This window comes from Pan troglodytes, chromosome 4 (genome assembly GCF_028858775.2).
Source record: "Pan troglodytes isolate AG18354 chromosome 4, NHGRI_mPanTro3-v2.0_pri, whole genome shotgun sequence".
In the NCBI taxonomy this organism is placed as follows: domain Eukaryota; kingdom Metazoa; phylum Chordata; class Mammalia; order Primates; family Hominidae; genus Pan; species Pan troglodytes.
The window spans coordinates 71,570,013-71,589,552 of NC_072402.2; the positions used below are offsets into that span (position 1 = coordinate 71,570,013).

The window sequence follows — 19,540 nt, forward strand, 5'->3', positions numbered from 1 at the left end:
GTAAAGTGATGTTATGATTTATGAATACAATGTGAAATAATTAAATCAATCTAGTCAATCAATCTAGTTGACATGTCATCATCTCAAATAGTTAACTTTTTTTGTGATGGGAACATTTCAAACTTAGTCTCTTGGCAATTTTGAAATGTACAATATCCTATTATTCACTATATTCACCAAGCTGTACAATAGAACTCAAAAGAAAAGAAAATTTCTCCCATCTGAGATGTTGCATACTTTATCCATTATCTTCCCATTCCTCCTCCCAACCCCAGCCTCTGCAACCACAATTCTACTCTCTGCTTCTATGAGTTCCATTGTTTTAGGTTCCACATGTAAGTTAAACCACACAGTATTTTTTTTTTTACTGTACTTGGCTTATTTCATTTAGCATAATGTTTTTCAATTCCATTTATGTTGTAAATGATAGAATTTCCTTCTTTTTTAAGGATCAATAGTATTCCATTGAGTATACATACTTTTTTTAATCCATTCATCTGCTGACGTACCATTCTGGAGGTGACAGGAAAGCATAAATGTGGGATTTCTAAGGTTGTTGCAAACATGAGAGAATTGAAAGAAAAATTTTGGCTAGAAATTATTTTGAAATGAAACATAATTTATATAAAGATGTTTGAAAACAATTTCTTAATTAAGAAAACATTCTCCATATAAGTGTGTGCTAACTACAGAGAAATCAAAACTCAGATGTATTCTAAAATGTAACTTTTGCTAGAACTCAGTTGTACCCTGTTTATTCTGTTTTCATACTGCTATAAAGAACTGCCCAAGACTGGGTAATTTATAAAGGAAAGAGGTTTAATTGACTCACAGTTCCACATTGCTGGGGAGGCCTCAGGAAACTTACAATCATGGCAGAAGGCAAAGGAGAGGCAGGCACCTTCTTCACAGGACAGCAGGATGGAGTGAGTACAAGCAGGGAAAATGCCAGACGCTTATAAGATGATCAGATCTCGTGAGACTCACTCACTATCACGAGAACACGATGGGGGAAACCACCCCCATGAGCCAATTACCTCTACCCTTGGTCCCACCCTTGACACATGGGGATTATGGTGATTACAATTCAAGATGAGATTTTGCGTGGGAGGACACAGCCAAACCATATCATACTCCAAAAATGTAACTTTATTTTCTCCAAGTTTTTCTTCCCTTTCTGCTCCTATCCCAATTAATGAGGAAAAAAGTCTTAAACTTTTCAATTAAAATTATTCAAGGTAACTATATAATGAGCTCAAACTTAAGCTCCCTCTTAGGACTATTTTTATCTTGCTATAGGTTTTTTTATTTTATCTTCTCCTTTTCAAGATTCATCCAAATACTCATGGAAGAGGAATGATGGGGACACTTGTCCACCAGCTGTCATTTCACACTGTGCTGGCTGCTATTGTGAATGTTCTGTCCTACCTAAGCACTAAGCATCCTCAAACAATATCCATATTGAACCAGTCTTGCTATCTGGTCTTTTGAAGCTTTATATGTAGTAGCATCCACTTTGAAACCCACATTTCCTATCATACCATCTAGTTAACGTCTCTTCTGTTCCATGAATTTTCTCACAATTTTTTGTCACCCCATATAGCACACTGAGCTTGTGGAAACCACAAGTAGGCTTTATGAAATTTGAAATATTACCCCATATCCTTTCACTTCCTCCAACATTGCTGCTTTCTTGTTCTCCAACCATGTTGCTTGTGGTGCCATTCTGAATTCATGGTTTCTCTGCATGACCCGTAAAGTCTTTAGTCTATGTCCAGGGAATCACAGTTCAATGTACAATATTTTTTGATTCCTCCAAATTTATTTGGATATGTTTTACTATCTCCCAGGAGCTCAACCCTGGTAAAGAGAATGAAGCCAAGATCCAGTGGTGTGCTAGCGCCAGCTTATATAAGCTCGTAAAATTTTATTGTTAGAATCTTCCCACCCACTACCACTGCTGTTATCACTGCCAGAGAGCTGTAGCATGAGCTCCACAGAGCCTGAGAGCCACCTGCCTAGACTGGCTGCCACTGGCAGAACCCCACCCCACCTCCAGCAGCAAGGTTGCCACACACTTGCATACATGCTGAGGATAGCCTGCTGCTGCTGGGGCATGCCAACCAGGGCCTGGGAATTGCCCCACTTTGCCCACCACAGCCTATTCCTATGCATGCCACTGGGGGTCTCAGGACAGGCACACCTGGCCTGGCACCACCACCACTCCTGTGAGCATGCTGTCCAAAGATCTGGGAAGTTGTCCTGCCCTGTAAGTCACCCCAGGGGCACACACATAGCATCAGGGGCTCTAATAACAGCCCAATAATGCCAGTCATCCGAGCACGCAATTTGGAGACCTAAGGACTTCCCTACTGTGCCCACTACACCTTACACCCATGCACACTATGGAGGGGAGACCTAAAGAGAAGCCCACCTCACCTGGTATTCCCCACCTAGCCACTAAGGGACCTGGGGTATCACCCCACCCCATTGGTCACTCTGGGCACATGTGTTCACCACCAGAGGCCCTAACCACAAGCCCAGAAAACCTGCAGATGGCACTCAAGCATGCTGCCTGAAAGCCTGAGGATTGCCTCACCCTGTCCACCACTGCTGGTATCTGTGCAGTCCTCCCAGGGGCCTGAAGATGGGTCAGCCCAGCCTGCTGCCACCACCAACATCAGCATCCACATGTGCCACCTGAGGGTATGGGGAATGGCCCACCTGGCCCATCACAGCCACCATTAATACCAGAGAATGCTGCCTGAAAGCCCAAGAGTTATCCCACCACCCTACTGCCATGGCCCATACTATGCATGCTGCTCAGGGGCCCAAGGACTCACCCATCTGCTTGATCCACAGCTGCTCCTACTGGCACCCAAGCAAGCCACCTGGAGGCTCAAGAATTGGCCTGCCTAAACCTGCTACCACCAATGGCTGTGTACACTGCTCAGGGGTCCAAGAACAGGCATTCTTGGCCCACCAATACCACCTATAGGGCAACAAAACTGGACTGGTGTCCCTGTTTCCAGCAAAACCTCACCAGAGTTTCCACTAACAATGCAGCCTGACAAATGAAGATCCATGGCATAGAAAACTTGTTTAACAAAATAATAGCTAAAAACTTTCTCAAGCCTAGCAAGAGATTTAGAAATCCAGATACAGGAAGCTCAAAGATCCTCCCTAACACATTATAGTCAAACTGTCAAAAGTCAAAGACAAAAAATGAATTCTAAAAACATCAAGAGAAAAGTGTCTAGTCACATATAAGAGAACCCCCACAGACTAACAGCAGATTTCTCAACAGAAACCCTACAGGCCAGGAGAGAATGGGATGATATATACAAAATGATGAAAGGAAAATTGCCAGACAAGGACACTATATCCAGCAAAGTTACCTTTCATAAATGAAAGAGAAATAAAGACTTTCCTAGACAAGCAAAAACTGAGGGAATTTATCACCACTAAACCAGACCTGAAAGATATGCTTCAGGGAGTCCAACACCCAGAAGTGAAAGGAAGATATCTGCTATTATCAAAACACAGAACAATAAAACTTACTGATACGTGGGAGCTAAAAATCATTAAACTTATAGAGAGACATAAAATAATGATAGGTACTAGAGGCTCAGAAAGGCGTGGAGGTGTTTTGAGGGGTGGGGGATGGGGAGAATGGGTATAAACATACAGTTAAAGTAAGTTCTAATGTTTGATAGTATAGTAGGGTGACTATATACTATATATAGTATATAGTAGGGTGACTATAGTTAACAACAATGTATTGTGTATTTCAGAATAGCTAGAGGAGATGACTTGAAACATTCCCAACACATAGAAATGATAAATGCTCAGCCAGGCACAGTGACTCACACCTGTAACCCCAGTACTTTGGGAGGCCAAGGCAGGTGGATCACCTGAGGTCAGGAGTTTGAGACCAGGCTGGCCAACATGGCAAAATCCCATCTCTACTAAAACTACAAAAATTAGCTGGGTGTGGTGGCACAGGCCTGTAATCCCAGCTCATGGGGAGGCTGAGGCAGAAGAATCACTTGAACCTGGGAGGTGGAGGTGCAGTGAACCAAGAACATGTCATTTGCACTCCAGCCTGGGCGACAGAGCAAGAATCCATCTCAAAAAAAAAAAAAAAAAAAAAAAAAGAAAGAAAGAAAAGAAAAGAAATTATAAGTGTGCCAGATGCTGAATACCCAAAATACCCTGACTTGATAATTATGCATTCTATGCATGTAACAAAATGTTACATTTACCCCATAAGTATGTACAAACATTATATATCAATAAAAATTCAAAGAAGTTGACTTTTAGATTTTTAGGAATGTTATTAGCCTGCTGTTAAACACGTAAGTTATTTTAAATTAAATATAATGAACCTACATTTAAATTAATTATATTATAAACAAAAGTAATAAAAACTCTAATTCACCATATTCTAATAATTTTAATACATTTTTACCAATTTTTACTAACAAAATAGGTTTTACTAATATCTATGCCCTTCAGATTATTTGTGTATATTTTATCTTTCTAATTCTACTTTTAATGACATCAGGCTGGTAACTTGAAATTATTCATGATGTGAGATATTACACCATAAAAATTATCAAATGCTGAAAGTGTTAATCATTTGTCAGCACAACACTGCTCATGTCTCACCTCTTCTCCATCACTTCCTGAATCCTTTGTCTCTTCTCTTCCTCTTTTCTCCAGTGGTCTAAGGGTTTTATTACTTTTGCTTCTGGTGTGAATAGACTTGCCCCATATTCTCCTCTTCACCTGGGTTAAAAGAAGGCAATAATGCCATTTATTATTTATTAATAAAGAATGAGAATGTAGGACTTGGACTTTCAAAAATATTATCCTCATTGTTTGGCTGCTAACTTGCTTTCCAAATCTCATCTTCACAGTGAATAGAAGGACAAATCTCAGCCAAGATTCCAAATCATCTCAAACTACAAATTAATAAAGTCTCATTAGTAAGGAATTATTATAGCAACAGGTAACAATAAATTATCTACCTTGTATTCTGAATAATTCACATTTACAAATGTGCCTTCATATTTTATCACCTTGGCATTATTGGCTCCTCATAACTTTCTTAGTTTCTCATGATTATAAAGCTGATTTAACAAGTTACTAGTGAACATGACTAATTGTATTCCCTTGTAGTCACCACAGTACAGCAATCTCAAGGCAGAGGGTTTTCTGCTCTTCTGTTTTCCCAAACTGTACAGAGGAACTAGGCAATTGATTCATTAGTCATTAGTAATCATTTATAAAATTGGAGAAACTGCAGAGCAATGATATTTCCATTTTTGTCCAGCTTCTACACTCAGTGCTTGTTCAATCACTTTCTAGATTAAATCTCTGTTTTCTTACTCTATTGATTAAATGGCTACTTTGCCAGATAGGATTTACAAGACCAAGCATGTGGGAAATATATTTATTGCCAAATTATCTGACAAAATGATTTCCATTCCCTAAGTTATGCAACATCTTCCAAGCAAAAAAAAAAAAAAAGGGTAGAATAACAAAGTATCCCACACTGGAATATTCTAGGATTTTCCCATGAACATTATTGGAAAGTGGAATTTCTATTATTGTTACAAGGAATTTACTTCACCTGGAAGTTATTGATATTGATACATTGCAATTACATAGTGTTTTCTGCTTTTCTCCTTCAAAAGTAGTAATGTGAGATCCACCTGGAAAGAATGACCCCTGTGGGAAAGAATTCTGTAGGTAATATTATATAATTTGTTTTGTAAATTCTGGCTACCAAAACCTTGACTATGGTTAAGCAAAGTTCACTCATCTAGGTATCATATATAGCAATACTTTGAAGGTTTTTATTTTAATATTAGAGATTTACTATGGAAACAGAAATATTTGTGGAAATCATTTAAGCAATATTTGATACTATTAATGCTGCCATATATTTATTATGACCAAAAGAAAATAATAAAAACTTTTATGAAAGAACTACATAAACTGTAAATATAGAGATAGATGGAGTTCTCATATAACCTGCCAATAATTTAACGTGGCTAGAGCAAATGATCAGGTCTCATTTGGATTTTGCTGTTTGTCTCAGTGTTCTTTCAAATCTTCTAAGATTGGATAGGTCTTTTTTATTCTCAGCTCTTATTAATAACTGCAATTATTTTTTTGTTCATGCACTAACTTGGAGCAACTGAGTGCTTATTACGAGTCTACAAATGTGTCTGCCTCCTTCCAAAGTGCTCTACAAAAAGCTTATTGCCTACTTTGCTGTAATGAGAATAGATGCATCTCGTTTTAGCTTTATTTTGTTTTGTTACACAATTGCTCCTGACAGTCTTCCCTTTGCCATCTTGTAAATATTCTATATGTGAAAAAGAATTATGCCTTCCTTAGAGTTCTAAAGTGAACATAGATTTTACATCATATAGCCCATTTACACTTTTTGTAGACTATCCATCAAGAAACAATGGTAACAATAGTTTAAGACATTATTGTTTATCCATTTCATATCCTATATCTTTTGTGCCACAAGATCCATGAAGATCAGTGGTCTCATTTACTTTTGAAAATGACCAGAATGAGTAGTTAGAGTAGTTATCATTTCCCTATTTTACAGATAAGAAAACTGACTGCTAAAAATGTTAATTAAAATTTCCAAGATCAAATAATTGGTGACTGAGCTGATATTAGAAACAAAACTTTATATGAATAAATGTTTATAATATGTTGTCAAATTAATTTTTAAATACAGAAAATACAGTAATACAAATGAAAATTATATACGTAATAGAATATTAATTGAAAATATATGCATACAAAGCAGAAATAATGCTAGTGCAGCAGATCCTATAAATATAAAATATCTGCTGTATTTAAGGCTGTAATAGATACTGGGTTTACAGAAAGAGTAGACATGGTCCTTGTCACAGTAAAACTAATAATGTAATGAGAGATATAAATGCTAATAAAATAAACACAAAAAGAAACATGACAACACAATATGAGAAAAAAGAACAAAAAATAAGGTGCTATGAATAGCATCTAATTAATATGAGAGTTGATTTGACTCTGAGGAAGTTAATTGAGACTGAAAACAGAAAAATAATCAGGAATTAATCAAGAGAGGGTAACAAAGCAAAAAAGATCATGAATGACTTAAAATTTTTTTTTACTTTTCTGTGTTTCCAAATGCCTAAGAAAACACACATAACTTTACTAATCAGAAACAACGCATACCTGCTTTGTAAAAAACAACTTCATATGACTTCTGATTCTGACTGACAGGATACTTATTAGTACTAACAAACTTCCTAGCAAAAGCAACCATAAAAGCTAAAATTAAAAAGAGAATAGCCAAGGCAAAATATACTTTACTAATCAAGAAACCAGAGAAAGAAAAATCCATGTGGTTAAGACAAATTATCTGCCACTTTTCTTTTAAGGGATTTACTAACTGATAATTGAAGTAGGCCAAAAGATTTAGCACAGAGCAGCAGATGAGAGCTTTCCACTATCTCAGAGTAGTGTAGTAGGAAACAGAAGTGAGTAAGGACTACTAAGATGGCCACAACTCAAGGGATAGGCAGAGGGGGAAACATACAAAGAAGTAAACTCGGTATTTGTTTCAGCTTTTTATCTTCAAATATTTCCTCATTCCTGAAGGGTTAAGAAACAAAGCAGAAAGCAATATATAACAAAGCTAAGAAGAATTTTTGAAAATTTCATAGTTCTAGGGATACAACAAAGACAGCTATGAATTAGGAGTCCTAACAAGAACAACAAACTTTTGAGATTCTTAAAAGGTAAAACCTGAAGAAGACAGAAAAAACAGATATAGTCATCTCCACAGACACTAAACTTCAGCACAAATTATCCCAATCACTGAGTAAAGCATATTATTTGTCACCACTCTAACTGTGCCAGAAAAAAAACTGTATTAAAGAAAGTATATTAAATAAATTCTTATATTAAAGAAAATTATTAATTAGGAACATGTGATTTTTTCACACACAATGTCTATCATTTTTAAAAAATTACCAGGCAAGACAGGACACAGAACCAAATGTCAAACAAGAGGGGAATAACATGTTAGAAACAGAATCATAGGCACACCACTTACTTTAAAATAAGTCTAATTAGTACTTTAAAAAAATAAATGTCAAAATGGAGAATTTTACCAGAGGATCAGAATTTATTTTTAAAAAGATAAAACAAACCCCAAAATGAAAACTATAACCTATTAAAAACAAACTAGATGGTTGTAACAGCATTTTAGCTTAGATATTACATATATTATGATTACACAAGATAATGGAAGAAGCAAAAGTGTAGTTTTTGTATGTGAACAAAGTTAAGCTATTATCAGTTAAAAATGGACTGGTTTTAACTGTAAGATGAATTCTGTAACTTTAACTGTAACTGTTAAGATGAATTCTGTGAGCTTCATGGTAACCATAAAGCAAAGCCATATAGTATGTACATTAAAAAGAAATGAAACATGCCACCATAAAACATCATAAATATCACAAAGTAAGACAGTAAGAGAAAGAATGAAACAAAAAAAACCTACAAAATAAGAAGCAATTTTAAAAATGAAACAAGTAAGTCCTTATCTTTCAATAATTACTTTAAACACAAAAGGATTAAATTCTCCAATTAAAAGAGTAGCTAAGTGGATAAAAAATAAATATATATTAAGAAAACAAGATCCAACTGTAGGCTGTCTACAAGAGAGTCACTTTAGCTTTAAAGATACACATAGATTGAAAGTGAAAGAATAGAAAAAGATACTCCATGCAAATAGTAAACAAAAGAGAGCAGGAATGGCTATACTTAGATGAGACTAAATAGAATTTATTATATGATAAAGTGGTTAATCCAACAAAAAGATATAACAATAGTAACTATATACGGAAAGAATATTAGGGGAACCAGCCCCCAATATTTCAATGTAGGTTCTTTTCTATTTTCCCTAAGTGTCAGCCGGTCTGAGAAATAAAGAGAAAGCATACAAAGACAGGAATTTTACAGCTGGGCCTCCGGGGGTGACATCACATATTGGTAGGACTGTGATGACGACCCCAAGCTGCAAAACCAGCACGTTTTTATTAGGGATTTTAAAAGGGGAGGGGGTGTACGAACAGAGAGTAGGTCACAAGGATCACATGCTTCAAAGGGCAATAAAGATCACAAGGCAAAGGCAAAATTAGAATTACTGATGAGGGTCTATGTCCCACTGTGCACATATTGTCTTGATAAACATCTTAACAAGAAACAGAGTTCAAGAGCAGAGAACCAGTCTGACTGGAATTTACCAGGCTGGAATTCCCAATCCTAGTAAGCCTGAGGGTGCTACAGGAGACCAGGGCTTTTTCAGTCCTTATCTCAACCACATAAGACAGACACTCCCAGAGTGGCCAATTATAGACCTCCCCCCAGGAATGCATTCCTTCCCCAGGGTATTAATTATTAATATTCCTTGCTGGGAAAAGAATGCAGTGATGTCTCTCCTACTTGCATGTCTGTTTATAGGCTCTCTGCAAGAAGAAAACTATGGCTCTATTCTGCCCAACCCCCCAGTCAGTCAGACCTTATGGTTATCTTCCCTGTTATGCTGTTCTTTTCAAAGTGCACTGATTTCATATTGTTCAAACATATATGTTTTACAATCAATTTGTACAATAGTGGTCCTGAGATGACGTACATTCTCAGCTTACAAAGATAACGTGATTATGAGATTAAAGTAAAGACAGACATAAGAAATTATAAGAGTATTATTAGGGAAGTGATAAATGTCCATGAAATCTTCACAATTTATGTTCAGCGATTGCAGTAAAGACAGACATAAGAAATTAGAAAAGTATTAATTTTGGGAACTGATGGAAGTCCATGAAACCTTCACAATTTATATTCTTCTGCCTCGGCTCCAGCTGGTCCCTCTGTTTGGGGTCCCAGACTTCCCACAACAAAAGAACATTGAGCACCAAAATATATCAAGCAAATATTAACAGAACTGAAAGAATAAACTGCAATACAACAATAGTATTGAACTTTAATACCCCACTGTTAACAGTAACTACATTATACAGATAGAAAATCAATAACGAAGCCGAAGATTTGAATAACACTACAGATTAAATGGACCTTAAAGGCATATACAAAACATTCCATCCAACAGCAACAAAATACACAGTCTTCTAAAGCACACACTGAATGTTACTGAGAAGAGATCACATGTTAGGCCACAAAAAAAAGTCTTACCACATCAAAAAAGACTGAAATCAAATTGCACCATCTTTTCTGATCACAATAATATGAAACTAGAAATCAATAACAGGAGGAAAATTTGAAAATTTATAAATATGTGTAAATTAAACACAGTTCTGAACAACTGACAGGTCAAAGAAGAAATCAAAAAGAAAAGCTAAAAATATATTGACACAATGAGAGTGGTAACATAACATACTGAAACTTATGGATGCAGCAAAAAAAAAAAAGTTCTGAATGAAGTTTATAGAGATAAACACCTACATTAAAACAAAAAGAAGGATCACACATAAACAAACTCCACCTCAAGAAACAAGAAAAAGAAAAACTAAACCCAAACTTAGCAGAAGAAAGAAAATAACAAATATCAGAGGATAAATAAATGAAATAGAAAATAGAAAAAAAATTAACATGATCAATAAAATTGAGTTGATTTTTTTTTTCTTTTTGATGGAGTCGTGCTCTGTCGCCCAAGCTGGAGTGCAGTGGCACTATCTTGGCTCACTGCAACCTCCGTCTCCCGGGTTCAAGTGATTCTTCTGCCTCAGCCTCCCAAATAAATAGCTAGGAATTCTCCCTGACTCATTCTACAATGTAAGCATTAGCCTAAGTGCAAAATCAGACAAAGACACAACAAGAAAAGAAAACTACAGGTCAATATTCCTGTGGAACATAGGTGCAAAAGCCTTCCATAAAATACCTGCAAACTGAATTCAACAGTATGTTTGAACAATCATTCACCATGATCAAGTGGGAATTATCCATGGGATGCAAGGATGATTTACCATATGGAAGTTAATAAATGTACAATAAATGTACATTAACATAAGGAAAAACAAAAACCATATTATCATCTCAATAGATGCAGTAAAAACATTTGTCAAAATTTAACATCTTTTCATGATAAAAAAGTGTCAATGAATTAGGCATATAAAGAATGTACCTCAACACAGTAAAGACCATATGTGACAAACCCACAGCTAAAATCATACTCAACAGTGAAAGATTGAAAGCTTTTTCTCAACAATTAGGAATAAGACAGAAATGCCCACTTTCTTCTTCTATTCAGTGTAGTACTGGAAGTCTTAGCCAGAGCAATTAAGCAAGAGAAAGAAATAAGATATCCAAATGGGAAAGGAAGATAAACTGTCTCTGCTTGCAGATAACACAATCTTATATGTAGAAAACCCTAAAGACTGCACTTAAAATATTATTAGAACTAATAAACAAATGTGGTAAAGTGGCAGGATATGAAATCAACATTTAAAATATCATAGTATTTCCATATACCAATGACAAATATCCAAAAAAGAAATCAAGAAAATAATCCCATTTACAAAAGCTACCACAAAAATAAAGGAATGCAGTTAACCAAGGAGGTAAAAGAGCTCTATACTGAAAACTATATATTAATGCTGAAAAAAATTGAAGCAGACACAAGTAAATGGAAAGATATCCCATGTTATAAATTGGAAGAATTAATATTGTTATAATGTCCATACTACCAAAATCGATCTACAGATTCAATGCAATCTGTATTAAAATCATAATGGCATTCTTCACAGAAAACAGAAAAACAAATCCTAAAATTTGTAAGGAACCAAGAACGCCTCAAATAGCAAAGTAATCTTTAGCCAAAAGAGCAAAGCTGGAGGCATCACACTACCTGACCTCAAAATACACTACAAAGTAATAGTATTTCAAACAGAATGGCACAAGCATAAAAACAAACCCATAGACCAATGGGACAAAATAGAGAACCTAGAAATAAATCCACATATTTGAGGTCAATTGATTTTCACAAAGATGCCAAGATCACACAATGGGGAAAGGACAGTCTCTTAAATAAGTAGTGTTGGAAAAGATGGATATCCACATAAAAAGAAATAAATTAGACCCTTATCTCACATTGTATACAAAAATCAACTGAAAAGTTATCAAAGACACATAAGATTTGAAATTATTGGAAGAAAACTCTGAAACTATAAAACTACCAGAAGAAATTATGGGGTAAGTTCCATGACACTGGTCTGGGCAATGATTTTTTTGGATGTGACCCCAAAAGCACAGGCAACAAAAGCAAAGATAGGTAAATGAGATTACATCCAACTACAAATCTCCTGCACAGTCAAGATAACAATCAATAGAGTGAACAGACAACCTACGGAATAGGAGAAAGTATTTTCAAACCATACGTCTGATGAAGAGTTTATATGCAAAATGTATAAAAAACCTGAAACAACCCAATAGCTAGAAAAAAAAAACAATTACAAAATGGGCAAAAGATCTGAGCAGACATTTCTCAAAAGAAGACCAACAGGAATTTGAAAAACTGCCCAACATCACTAATCATTAGGGAAATACAAATTAAGATCATCATGAGTTATCACCACACACCTGTTAAATTGACTATTATCAAAAAGATAAAAGATGACAAGTTTTGATGAGAATGTGGAGGAAAGAAAACTCTTACACACTGTTGGTGGGAATATTAATTTGTACAGACATTATAGAAAACAGTATGGAGGTTCTTCAAAGGATTAAAAATAGAAATCCATTTGATCCAGCATTCTCATTATTGAGTATACATCCAAAGGAAATAAAATTAGTATGTCAAAGAGATATCTGTACTCTTATGTTCACTGTGGCATTATTTACAATAATCAAGATATGGAATCAACCTACGTGTCCATTGACAGATGAATGGATAAAGAAAATGTGGTGTATATACACAAAGGAATGCTATTTAGCCTTAAAACATGAGGAAATCCCATCTTTTGAGGGAACATGGATGAACCTGGAGGACACTACACTAAATAAAATAAGACAGGCAAAGAAAGACAAACATTGTGTGATCTCACTTATGTGGGGAATCTAAAAAAGTAGAACCCACAGAAGCAGCAACTAGAATGGTGGTTAGCAGGGGCTGCAGGAGGGAGGTGATAGGAATGGGGGAGATGTTGTTCATAAGACATAAAATTTCAGTTAGACAGGAGGAATAAGTTCAGGAGATCTACTGTATAGCATGGAGACTATAGTTAATCACAATGTACTCTACAGTTGAAAACTGCCATTTCTCCACACCTTCTCCAGCACCTGTTGTTTCCTGACTTTTTAATGATCGCCATTCTAACTGGTGTGAGATGGTATCTCATTGTGGTTTTGATTTGCATTTCTCTGATGGCCAGCGATGATGAGCATTTTTCCATGTGTCTTTTGGCTGCATAAATGTCTTCTTTTGAGAAGTGTCTGTTCATATCCTTTGCCCACTTTTTAATGGGGTTGTTTGTTTTTTTCTTGTAAATTTGTTTGAGTTCATTGTAGATTCTGGATATTAGCCCTTTGTCAGATGAGTAGATTGCAAAAATTTCCTCCCATTCTGTAGGTTGCCTGCTGACTGATGGTAGTTTCTTTTGCTGTGCAGAAGCTCTTTAGTTTAATTAGATCCCATTTGTCAATTTTGGCTTTTGTTGCCATTGCTTTTGGTGTTTTAGACATGAAGTCCTTGCCCATGCCTATGTCCTGAATGGTATTGCCTAGGTTTTCTTCTAGGGTTTTTATGGTTTTAGGTCTAACATTTAAGTATTTAATCCACCTTGAATTAATTTTTGTATAAGGTGTAAGGAAGGGATCCAGTTTCAGCTTTCTACATATGGCTAGCCAGTTTTCCCAGCACCATTTATTAAATAGGGAATCCTTTCCCCATTGCTTGTTTTTGTCAGGTTTGTCAAAGATCAGATAATTGTAGATATGTGGCATTATTTCTGAGGGCTCTGTTCTGTTCCATTGGTCTATATCTCTGTTTTGGTACCCGTACCATGCTGTTTTGGGAGAGGATGTGGAGAAATAGGAACACTTTTACACTGTTGGTGGGACTGTAAACTAGTTCAACCATTGTGGAAGTCAGTGTGGTGATTCCTCAGGGATCTAGAACTAGAAATACAATTTGACCCAGCCATCCCATTACTGGGTATACACCCAAAGGATTATAAATCATGCTGCTATAAAGACACATGCATACATATGTTTATTGCGGCACTATTCACAATAGCAAAGACTTGGAACCAACCCAAATGTCCAACAATGATAGACTGGATTAAGAAAATGTGGCACATATACACCATGGAATACTATGCAGCCATAAAAAATGATGAGTTCATTTCCTTTGTAGGGATATGGATAAAGCTGGAAACCACGATTCTCAGCAAACTATTGCAAGGACAAAAAAACCAAACACTGCATGTTCTCACTCATAGGTGGGAATTCAACAATGAGAACACATGGACACAGGAAGGGGAACGTCACACACTGGGGCCTGTTGTGGGGTTGGGGTAGAGGGGAGGGATAGCATTAGGAGATATACCTAATGTTAAATGATGAGTTAATGGGTGCGGCACACCAACCTGGCACATGTATACATATATAACAAACCTGCACGTTGTGCACATGTACCCTAAAACTTAAAGTATAATTTAAAAAATGGCTAAAGGATTTGAATAGACATTTCTCAAAGGAAGACATACAAATGGCCAGTAAGCACGTGAAACAAAATGCTCAACATGATTAGCCATCAAGGATACGCAAATTTCCTGTAAATGTAAATTCCCAGGGAAATGTGAAGAAAAAAAAGAAAATAACAAGTGTTGGCAAGGATGCAGAGAAATTGGAACCCTAATACCTTGCTGGTAGAAATGCAAAATGGTGCAATCGCTACAGAAAATAATTTGACAGTTCCTTAAAATGTTAAAGATAGAGCTACCATATGACCCAGCAACTCCACTCCTAGATATATATTCAGTAGAATTGAAAACATATATTCACACAAAACATGTACACAAATGTTCCCAGCAACATTATTCATAATAGCCAAACAGAGTAAATAACACAAATGACCATCAACTGATAAATAGATAAACAAAATGTAGTATATCCATGCAACAGAGTGTTATTCAGCAATTAAAAAAAAAGGAACATACTAATACATGGTCAACATGGATGAACCCTGAAAACGCACTTAGTCAAAGAATCAGTCTCAAAAGACCACGTATTATATTATTTCAATTATATGAAATGTGAAGAATAAGGAAAACTATAGACACAGAAAGTAGATTCGTAGTGCCTAAGACTGGGGAGGAGGGATAGGGAAAAATAGCGAGTGGCTGCTAATGGGTTCAGGGTTTCTTTTGAGTGATAAAAATGTTCTAAAATTAAATTGTGGTGCTGGCTGCGCATCTCTGTGAATATATTGAAGACTATTAAATTGTACACATTAAATGGGTGCATTGTATGGCAAGTGAATTACATCTCAATAAAGCTATTTTAAGAAAAAAAAAACTTCTGACAGCACATTTAGTATTCTCACCGCAAAAAACAAAATGGTAAGTATGTGAGGTAATAGATATGTTAGTTTGATTCAGCCATTGCACAATGTATACATATATCAAAACATCATGTCGTGCACTGTAAATATAGACAAACACGTACAATTTTTGTCAATTAAAGAAAATTATAGTAGATTTATTGACATTATTTCCAGGTGTGATACTGTCAAACCCAAAGTAAAGAATATTCTAAACATAATTTGCTTTTATTGTTCAAAATTGTCAATATCTAGAATGACAATGAAAATTTAGGCACTGCTCTCTATATTAAAGAGAAAGATATGATAACTAAATAGAACATGATCTTGGGCTGGATCCTGTACTGGAGAAGGAAAATAAAGAATATTATTGAAACATTGTTGAAATATTAACAAAATAAACCTTATATTAAATAAAAGTACTGTTTCTGTTGCCAACTTTTCTAAATTTGATTACTATACTTGGTTTAAAAGTAGATTGCATAAATAAACTGTGAATTTCCTTCAATGACGTGTATTTTTGCTATCTTTCATACATCTAAGCCTAACAGAACAGTTCTTATTAAAATAAACTGCTTCTCACCCACCTCCAACTTAACCAGTTAGAAAAGATTAAGCCAATACAATCGCACAAAAGGCCAATTAAACATATTCCCTGATGACAAGAAAAGGTATTTCAATTTATCCTTTACTGTGGAGTAGGGCTATGAAGGTACCATGTCCAAGCCAGCTTGAGAGTTTTGCTTGGTACCCTGGGACCTGAGATTGCCCAGACACCCAGCCTATTGTGTAATTGTTGTTCCTCATTGGTTTTCTCTTAAATTACTCCAGAGAGAAGAGCAGAAAAAGCATTTTTATTCAAGTACTGATTTATTCAACCATCTAGTCCTTGGAGAATAATGAAATCATCACAGTTTTTTTTCTCTAATTATCTGGTGCTTTCTTTGTTTCCTGCCTCCCCTGACATATATCGCCCCAGTGCCCAGTGTGGTAACAATACCTGTTAATCTCTAAATGTTAGCTATAGGAGAAACCATAGAAACCAAGCTTTTGTTTATTACAGTGGTATCTGAAGTAAGTTCAGCTCCAGGCTGAGTACAAATTTATCCCTCACAATAACATAAATTACATAATTTAGATCTGTGATCAAAACAAATTGGAAGGTTTTATTTACAATAGAAATTCCAGAGAATTTAAGCACATTTAAGTTTAAAATGGAAGAGGGGATAGGGAAAGTTTCTGGTTAAATGAACACAGTTAGGATTTTAAATTTATTCCCATTTAAAAGACTAAATGAATTTCTATTGAACGTTGTAATTAGCCATGTGGGCTTATTTCATTACTCTTTCAATACAAGAGAAAAGAAATAAAATGCTATAAACCCGAAGGACAAGGAAAATAGAGGAGATCCCACTAAACATAATATTTTAACAAAATTTGGAAAACAGAAAGTAGTAAAATACTACCTGACTCGTAAGAGCAGGGGAAGCTATATGCAAAAAGGTATCAGAAATAGTAAATATATAGAGATTCATATAAATAAACTATTTTTTCTTTTAATTTCTTTGAAATAATGCAATTGTTTAAATTAAATCTTCAACCTTTTTTCCATTATTTCCCCCCAAGGAAACTTGTTAGAAACTTTTCATTGTAATTATTCATTCCTTCCTTGACATTTTTATACCCAAGATATGTTGTGCTCTTGTTTATATGTTATAGATATATCTGTGCTTTATACATTAAAATAAAAAATATAAAACTTTTCTGTTTAATGCAAATTTCAGAATGACTAAATTTTACAAGTTAAATGTAATATTTAAAAAATTAAAAAGCTATTAGCATATAACAACTTTGTAACTGCATGATTATTGCAAATTTCAATATAATTTATTTACTTATATAATTATGAAAGTTAGCAACATATATAAATACACAGTAATAGTTTTCAAAACTATTAACTTTGAGCAAAAGTAAAATAATTACAAAATTACATTTTTTTTTTTTTTTGAGATGGAGTCTCTCTCTGTCGCCCAGGCAACAGAGCAATGGCATGATCTCGGCTCACTGCGACCTCTGCCTCCCGGGTTCAAGCAATTCTCCTGCCTCAGCCTCCCAAGTAACTGAGATTACAGGTGCCCGCCACCATGCCCAGCTAATTTTTGTATTTTTTAGTAGAGATAGGGTTTCACCATGTTGGTCAGGCTGGTCTCAAACTCCTGACCTGAGGTGATCCACCTGCCTTGGCCTCCCAAAGTGCTGGGATTACAGGTGTGAGCCACCACGCTGGCCAGTGAACTTAACTTTTAACTTCTGCTCAATATAAGAAAATAACTTTTAACTTAACTAGCTGCCAGATATTCATTTATATATTGTTGATACTTTTTTGTTTTCAGCACCTGTATAATGATGGATTGAATAACTTTTATAGACTTGAATAACTTTTTTGAATAACTATTGAATAATTATTCCAAATAACTATTAAAACACTGCTTTTATTTAATTCTCAAAGCCCTAGTCACACACCAAAGCAATGAGGATCAAACATAAACAACATCCATAAGGTAGCCAATGGCAGCCAATAAACTTGAGTAGGCCATTTCTAGCAGTCTATTAAGGAAGGAAAGCCATCTACTTGCTGTAGCACTGATCTTATATACATTTTGTGTATCTTCCCTGAGCCCAATGTCAGTGCTGCTCATGGGATACCCACGAAAACGACACAGGAGAAATTAAATTCTAAAGAATGTGATTGCATCAGATAGGGTTGAGCTTTACAGGGCTATACACCATTGTAATAACTGAGAATATTTCACCAACCCCACAAACAATCAATTTTCATCCTTTTGGAGGGAAATATCATCCCTGTTGAGAATGTATAGCTTAAAGCAAAAATCATGACAGTGTATTGTAGAGTTTTCATGAAAACTATAGCATAAAGGCCTGGGGTCAGGATAAATGTAATTACATGGTAGCAAGTACTATGAAATATGGAGATGAAAACCAACAACAGCAAAAAAATAAAACAGCTCTAATTTTAAAGTGACTGGTACTAGAAAGAAAACTGCAGGGCTGGGACAGGATGGAGTAGTGGCTTTGGTTTGCTGCTTTAAGTCTTGTGTTTCTATTTTTTTTTTTTTAGCTACATAAATAGATTAGTTTTAAAAGACAATATTTTAATGAAATATTAAAATTAAACTGCCAAGAATGTATGTTAGATACTTGCTCTTTTTTTAAAAATCTGTTTATACATTGGGCACACATGGACATAAAGATGAGAGCAATAGACATTGGGGCCTATTGGGTCAGGGGAGAAGGAGTAGGGAAAGGGCTGGAAAACTACCCATTGAGTATTATGATCACTACCCAAATAATGAAATAATTTGTACCCCAAACCTCAATATTACACAATATACATGTGTACCTCCTGAATCTAAAATAAAAGTTGAAATCATTTTTTAAAAAATTAGCGATCCAAAGAATGTATATAAATGACCAACGGGCACATGAAAAGAGGCTCAACATCATTAATCACTAGAGAAATGTAAATCAAAACCAAAATGAGATATGACTGCACCTTCACTCATATGGTTATAGTAAAAAAGATAGTAAAAAAAAATTAATAAAAAATAAATTTGGTTTATATAAAGGCCTTCTTTCTGATTACACACAAAGCATTAGTAAGTCTGTTGAAGGAAAGTAAGCAAAACAGGATGGTTTGAGGGAGCCAGGGAATACTGGAAGATTAAAATAAAGAACAAGGTAAAACAAGTTCCACCAGAGAGCAGAAGACCTCAAATTCCTCTTCTACCATTTATTTGTTGCATTAATTTGACTAATTGCTTAAGTATCCAGAGCCTTAGATTCTCCTTTTTAAATAATACACTATCTACCTAAAAA

At 35.2% G+C, this 19,540-nt stretch overlaps 1 long non-coding RNA gene across 1 annotated transcript in view; it reads right to left on the minus strand.

Moving 5' to 3' along the window:
• Positions 1-19,540, minus strand: part of LOC107974759 (uncharacterized) — a 235,738-nt gene that overhangs the window by 66,783 nt on the left and 149,415 nt on the right. The window contains exon 5 of the long non-coding RNA XR_001717749.4: positions 4,672-4,791. This is a non-coding gene — a long non-coding RNA (uncharacterized LOC107974759). The remainder of the gene's footprint in view (positions 1-4,671; positions 4,792-19,540) is intronic.